The sequence below is a fragment of the Trichosurus vulpecula genome, chromosome 7 (genome assembly GCF_011100635.1).
Source record: "Trichosurus vulpecula isolate mTriVul1 chromosome 7, mTriVul1.pri, whole genome shotgun sequence".
NCBI lineage: Eukaryota > Metazoa > Chordata > Mammalia > Diprotodontia > Phalangeridae > Trichosurus > Trichosurus vulpecula.
The window spans coordinates 228,322,412-228,330,232 of record NC_050579.1 but is presented as its reverse complement, the minus strand read 5'-3'; positions in this window follow the sequence as shown (position 1 = coordinate 228,330,232).

The following is a 7,821-nucleotide window of genomic DNA, read 5'->3' as shown; positions in this document are numbered from 1 at the left end:
GAGGCTGGAGTCTAAAAACTCCAGGGCCTCCTGTGTGTTATTTGTGAAACACACACATACAAACACATATACATACATATATGTATATACTACACAAACACACAGAGAGAGGATAAATCAGAGATAATCAACAGAAGGAAGGCAGCATTAAGGGGTATCTGTAAAGGCTTCTTGTAGAGGGATTTTAGCTAGAAATTGAAGGAAGCCAGGAAAGCCAGGCAGCAGAGATGACAGGGAGAGAATTCTAGGTATGGGGACAGTCAGTGGAAAAGCATGAAGTCAGAAAATGAGCATCTTCTTCCAAGAACAGTAAGGAGGCCAGTGTCACTGCATGCCCAAGTATAGTAGGGGTGCATAGGACTTAAGAAAACTGGAAAGGTAGCAAGACAGGTTATGAAGGGCCATGAACAACGTACAGAGGATCTTACAGTTGATCCTGGAGGCAATAGGGAACTACTGGAGTTAATCTAATAGTCAAGTCAACCAGCATTTAAGTGCCTATTGTGTACCAGGAAGACTAATTTGACAGCCAAGTGGAAGGTGGGCAGGGGCAGACTTGAGGCAGGGCAAACAAGCAGGCTTTTGCCATAGTCCAGGAATGAGGTTGTGCTGGTCTACATCAGGTAGTAAAAGTGTCAGAGGAGAGAAGGGGGCATATTTGAGAAATGCTAGAAAGGTAAAATTGAGAGGATTGGGCGACAGATTGGATATAGTGAGTGAAAGTGAGAATTCAAAATGACACCTAGGTTAGAGCTTGGGTGATCAGGAGAATGGGGATGCCCTCAACAGTAATAGGGAAGTTTGCAAAGCTGGGGGGCGGGGTGGGAGGTTAAGGGAAAGAGGAGTTCCATTTTGGACATGTTGAGTAATATGTCTATGGGACATCCATTTTGAGATCTCCAGTAGGCAGTTGGAAATATCTGTCTGGGAATTAGGAGAGAGGTGAGGGCAGGGTAAGTGTATGAGAGGATCAATAGCAATATCTTAATTTAACCCATGGGAAGTGATGAGATCACCAAGTAAAATAGTATAGAGGAAGAATAGAAGAGGTAGATCCCTAGGGCACCTGGGATACTTACTTGGACAGTGTCAGAGCTGGAATTCAAACTTAAACTAAATCCAGCCTACCACTACCCTACTATTTTGTGTTTTTTAAAAAAAGCATTTTCTATTATTAACTTAACAACCAACAGCAAACATGAATATTTCAGTATTCAAAGAACAAAAAAGAGAATCGTATAAGAAAATATGGACTTCTATAACACAATCTTTTTCAAAAAGTATAACATTGAACACAGTAGTGGCTCATACATGTAATCAAGCCCATGGACTTCTTAGTGGGACATAGGGAAAAAGGGATATGTTTGTTTTTCTAAAAGTCCAGTTCCATGTAGTCCCACAGATCTGAAGTTACACATCCTTCCAAGTCAGGGAAAAAAGTTAATAAGAACAATGAATCGTAAGGCATCCTGACTCCATTTTGGTTGGATTGGACGTGCTGGTTTTGGGTGTCCTTTAGCTAAAAGCTGGTAATCTGAGTGCCCTGGCAATAGCAAGGTATAGCTACTGCTGCCCAATGGCTGGACTTTCACAGTGACTCAGCACTGACATCCTCATTACATATATGGATCTTTTGTTCAAATAATCCCCTAAACTGGGAAGCCATAACTTTAATCCTTGGCATGTTGATATGACCCTGGCACAGCTGGCCCAATCACATTCATGGAAGGAAATCTGAGTGTAGGGTTGGTATGGTTATGGTCTGTGCACATCAGAGTCTAACTATTCTAGTGAATGCACTCCTTACAAATGGGGTATGCCCATCTGGAGCAGGTCTTGCAACTTTAGCAGCATAATTATAAGACAAAGTAGAATTTTAGCTTATTTTTTGATGTCTGTGAAAAACAAACCGAGATCAAGATTTTATGATAAACAGATTGGAGATAGCTTAGGTCTAGTCAACCTTGGGTTTACGATTACTTTTTGTGTATAGAGTTTAATGGGATCACAGAGTCGGAAAAGATCTCAAAAACCATTTAGTTCAACCTCCTCATGATATAAAGAAACTGAGGCCAAGAGAGATTAAATGGCTTTCCCAAAGTCACCCAAGTAGTAAGTGGCAGAGCTGGGATTTGAACACAGATCCCCTGCTTCCCCCTCTAGCACTCTTTCCACTGCAACACTCTGGTAGTTGAAAACAGAAAGTCCAGCAGGATCTCTTCTCTGATCTATTTTTCAGTCAGTTCTGTGAGTTACAGTGTGGTCTGCCTACCTGTTACCTTCTCTTACCTTTATAAAAGAATATAGATTATTCCCACAAAAAATGCATAATACTATAAAAGTAGGCAATGTGGTATAGTGGACAAGAGCTGGCCTCAGCTTGAGTAAAACATGGGTTCCAGTCCAACCTTTGACACATACTAGCTGCCTGAGCTGGACAAATCATTAACCTCTCAGTTAAATTGCCCCCAGGCAATTCTCTAAAGCTATGCATTGCAAAATAGGTGCAAATCTGCATTAGTAGAGGGGTTCCTCTGTCAGGAGTCCCCCATAAACCAATGAAATCACAGGTCCAGACCAAAAAAAGTTTGATTTATGACTTAAGAGTCACAGATATTTTCTTGGTAACTTGTTTTGGGGGAAGGGGAAAGAGGAGAGAATAACAGAACTGAAATATTTTCTAAGATTTCGGCATCCTTCCTTTTTTAATTATTACAACTACCACCTTTGTTTCCCTAGCACTTTGTAAGGTGCCTTGCAGATAGGAATCACTGAGCTAAAAGCTCAGAGGTATTTCCCATCTCTCTGTACAGATGGACAGGGATGGCCAGGGAGTTCATAACTGAATGCAACCCAACCTCCTCTGAAGGTACTTGTTCCAAGAAGCAAAGTTCCTGCAGCTTTTCTTTCTCAACAGCTATTAAAGACAATGACTAATTGAACCTAAGTCGCAGGAATCCAAAGTGAACATTCTGATGACCTGCCTGGAGCTGAATCTTTAAAAAAGAAAAATCCATCCACTGTGTTCAAAGCACTAGCCCATTTCACCTTGAATTCATAGGATGTCATCAAGATGGCCTCTTCTATAAACCATTCTTTACATAAATAAAGGGAGAACTAAGTAATTGGAAAGATAGTCATTGCTTGTGGTTGAATTCAACCAATAAAGTGAAAATGAAAATACTGCCTATATTAATTAATAGATTTGAGCATATACCGATCAATCTACCAAAGGAGAGACTTCATAGAAATAGATAAAATGGAATTCATTTGGAGGAACAAAAGATAAACCATTCAAGCCAATGAAAGAGACACAACATTAGCAAATCTCAAACCATATCACAAAGCTATAGCAATCTTACTACTTGGCAAGAGCCATAAATAGTAGTTTTTTAAACTAAAGTAAGAGGTGTTAAATAGAACAAGTGCTTGAAATATACCCTCAATTCACTTGAGACCATGGTAGAGATCTTGGAATGGAGGAAAGCAGGTGATAGGAAAACTGCTGGGGAAAGGGATTCAGAAAAGGGGATTATGTTAGGTCAGGGAGAGTTCATCTGTGGTGGAGCTGGAGGGGAGGGGAAATGAAGTGTAGGGAATGAATGCCCATTACCAATAGAATCCTCTCTCTTATAACGAATAAGTTTAGTCAAGTGAAACAAATCCACACGTTGGTTACATCATATATTCAGCTTTAGAGGTGGGGTAGAACAGTGGACAGAGCACTGGGCCCGGAACCAGAATACTTGGGTTTAAATCCCACTTCTCATACTTGCTAGCTCTGTGACCCTGAGCAAGTCACCTAAGCTCTTTGAATTGCCTTTTGCAGTTCTATAGGGTGTTTGTTTGTTTTTTAAACTAAGTAATATTTCTCATATTTCCGTATTATAACTAATTATTCTTGCTAACTAGGTGCTAAAATCAGTTGTTTCTATAATACTGAAGGATCATAAATGTTTCAATTTTGACATTTCCAAGCCTTAGAACAGTCACACCACCTTAGCTCTGCTTCTGATTATGGGTAAAAAATATAAAAGTTGATCCATCCATTCTGAAAAACGGACTCAGATGTTTATATCTTATATTTGTGGGTTACCTCTACCAGGCATTTATCTTTTTTCTTTTTAAATAGTATTTTAGTTTTTCTAATTACCTGTAAAGACAATTTTCAACATTCATTTTTTGAAAGATGTTTAGTTTTAAATTTTTCTCTCTTCCTCCCTCCCCTCCCCTAATATGGCATGCCATCTGATGTTGTGTACAATCATATAAAACATATTTCTACATTAGGCATGTTGTGAAAGAAGAAACAGAACAAAAGCAAAAAACCATGAAAAAGATGAAAATAGTATGCTTCAATCTTCATTCAGACTCCATCAGTTCTTTCTCTACATGAGGATATCATTTTCTGTCATGATTATTTTGTCATTGTCTTGGATCATTGTATTGCTGAGAAGAGCTAAGTCGTTCCCAGTTAATCATTGTACAATGTTGCTATTAATCTATGTACAGTGTTCTCTTGGTTTTGCTCACTTCACTCAGAATCAGTTCAGATAAGTTTTTTCAGGTTTTTCTGAAGTCTGTCTACTCTTCATTTCTTATAGCACAATAGTATTCCATTACATTCATACACCACAAGTTGTTCAGTCATTCCTCAACTAATGGGCATCCCCTCAGTTTCCAATTCTTTGCCACCACAAAAAGAGCTGCTATAAATGTTTTTATATGTGTAGGTTCTTTTCCCTTTTTGATGATTTCTTTGAGATACAGACCTAGTAGTGGTATTGCTGGATGAAATGGTATAAGCATTTACCTTTTAGGCTTTTGTCCCTAATTGTTGAAAGGCCTTTTCTGTTATTAAAGGAATTTCAGGTAACATTAAGCAGATAGGGAGGTGTGATATGATGGTCAGGGGAATTTTCCCACTGCCCCTAAAATACATTATTTATAAGGCTACTTATGACTAAATCTGTTTTATTCATCTTAGGGTATATGAAAAGGGTAGGGACAGATGAAATTGGAATTGATCTCTCCCCAGCTAGATGCTGCAAATCTCCCCTGGGGAAGTCTGTAAATCTGCCCAAGTGTAGCTTCTGAAGGCCGACTGATTTCCAGGAACTGGAAGAGGCAGAAGAAGATAAACACCATTTTCTCAGCTTTTTCTGGCATCAAATCTAGACCCTGGACATGACTCTGCCTGAAGTCTATGTAATTGGCCCTATCCTTCCAGACCCCTCTCCAGACTCATCTGCTTCCTTCTAGCTGTACCCAGGACCTGTTGTTTCAGGACCTGTTGTTTCCTTGTCTGTAAAATGAGGAGATCGGGTAGGTGATCCTTAAGGATCTTCTGGCTTTAAATCTTTTGACCCCATTATTTCATTAACCCTGCAAAACTTCACAGTCTAAATGTTGACTTAGCACCCTAAGAGCTCTGAAATTCCAAGATGTCTGAACATCATCATGGTGGTGAATAGCCTCACTACATTTTAATATTTGAGTTTAGCCTTGGAGCTCAAAAGCATCTATGTCTTATAATGCAAAGATAACTTTTTGGTTAATGTGGCATGTTTCGTGTTCTTGATAATCTCACCAAGCCTACAGTCAGCAACGTTTTCTCTGTTTAATTTAACAGCACACATACTTAATGAGCTGTTAACTAAATAGTCTGGACTTAAAAGAACAGAATTTCATGTTGTAATCAAGTAAAGCCTACACAAAAGATAACCCGATGTTATTTCTAACCTGTGTGTATCTGGTTTGTTCACGCTTGCTTGTGCGTTATCTTCCCGGGAGACAGAGATTATTGTTTCTTTTTGAGACTGGGTCTTCCTATCTCAGTCAAATGAGATGCTATCTGTAAAGTGCTTAACATGGTGCTTGCAACACAGTCGATGCTTAATAAATGCTTGTTGCCTTTCCCTGTCTCCAGCTCTCATCTCACTTTGGCTAGAAGTGTAGCAGCGACTCATGAAGCACATCCTCCTGCTCATCAGCCTATGGGCCTTGACCTGCAGTGCTGCTGCACCCACCGCTCCTTTACACTTTCCACCCCTACACGATAACCACGTAATTCTTATTTTTCCCTTCTTAAAAATATTTATTGTTAATATTTTTGTTTTTTTTCTTTTTTGTAAATCCCCTTTACTTCCCACTTTCTCTGCCCGTTACCAATAGAATCCTCTCTCTTATAAGAAATAAGTTTAGTCAAGTGAAACAAATCCACCCATTGGTTATGTTATATGTTTAACTTTAGAGGTGGGGTGGAACACTGGGCCCAGAGCCAGGAATACTTGGGTTTAAATCCCACTTCTGGCACTTGCTAGCTGTGTGACCCTGGGCAAGTCACCTAAGCTCTTTAAATTGCCTTTAGCAATTCTATAGGGTGTTTGTTTTTTTAAAACTAAGTAATAGATTAATTGAGAACTTCAATGATGGAGGGAATCACCATGCCAAAGAAATCACAGATCCTTTGTGTGTTCATGGATTTGAAACTTAAGAAGAAAAATGAAAATACATTTTTTTGGAACTGGTTCTACTTTATTGACTCCCTCAAATCCTCACATGAGGTTTGCGTGAGTAGACTAAATACTTAAGAATCCATGATTCCATGTCCTTCCTCAAGTCAGTGGGATGACTTTCATTAATTTCTAGTTTGCCAAATTCTGGCCTTCAGGCTTATCTTCTTAGTGGACATAAAAGGTTTTTTATGTTCCATTCTTGCTTATGCATATGGCGAAAAAACCAACCACAAAGAACGATGCAATAAGGCAAAAAAGAAAGAGAAAGAGAGGAAGGAAGGAAAGGAAGGAAAAGGAAAAAAAGAAAGAGAAAAAAAAATTAATTCCTTACAAGGCACTGTCTATATAATATGAAAAATCCAGGTTGAATGTGACTTTTTTTCCCCTTTAAAAAGCTTTCTCCCCCTCCCCCCATTTGGAGTAGTCTCGTAAGATCATAAATCTAGAACTGGAATGAACCTTAAAGTCATTTAGAACAACATTTTACAGATGCTGAAACTAAGGCTCAGAGAAAGCAAGTGACTTGACATGCCAGTAATTTGGTGCTTCCTTTCTCCTTTTGAGCTCCACCATGGAAGTCTAAATCCTTTTTTCTTTGGATATGGGAAACGTCTGTTTGTCTTGCTTCATTTTAAACATTCATTTTGTTTATAAAAAACAGACCTTTGCTTTTTTGTGTATATCTTATTGAGGTGGCAGTTGCAGAGAGGTAATTGAGAGAAAGTGTCCCAGGAAAGGAGGAAGAGGGAGAAGTGAAAAACTGAGGTGTTTACCAGAATGCTATTTCTGGCTGGGGGCTCAGAACTTAGAGGAAAAAAGGTAGACAATTATAGATTCTTTTTTTAAAACAACTTCCAGAGCTGAAAAAGAATATTTATATTGGGAATCATCCCTCCAGTCATTATGTATTAAAGTGAGGTTGGCAGATTAAATAAGATTAATTCAACTGTTTACCACCCCACCCACCACTGTTATGCTTACTTTGGGTTTACTAGATTGAACTTTAATAAGTAGCATTGAAAGGACAAAAGAGACACACAAAAACTAGGTAACCCAAATGAAAACTTAAGACTTCCTTTGACTCTACCTCTAAGTCTTGGTAAGTTTCTTCTTAGTTTGCTTTACAATAAATTCTAACAAAATGGTGCACAGATAAATTATCTGCTTGGAGAAATGAAACCACTGGTTCACTCCTGAAACTGTCTCTTGAGTTTACAAGTCAATGGCTATTTCAAAAGGGGAAATTTTCAAACTTAATCTTCAGTTGTTTTCTTTGATAGTATTAAAAGTAATTTTTATAAGA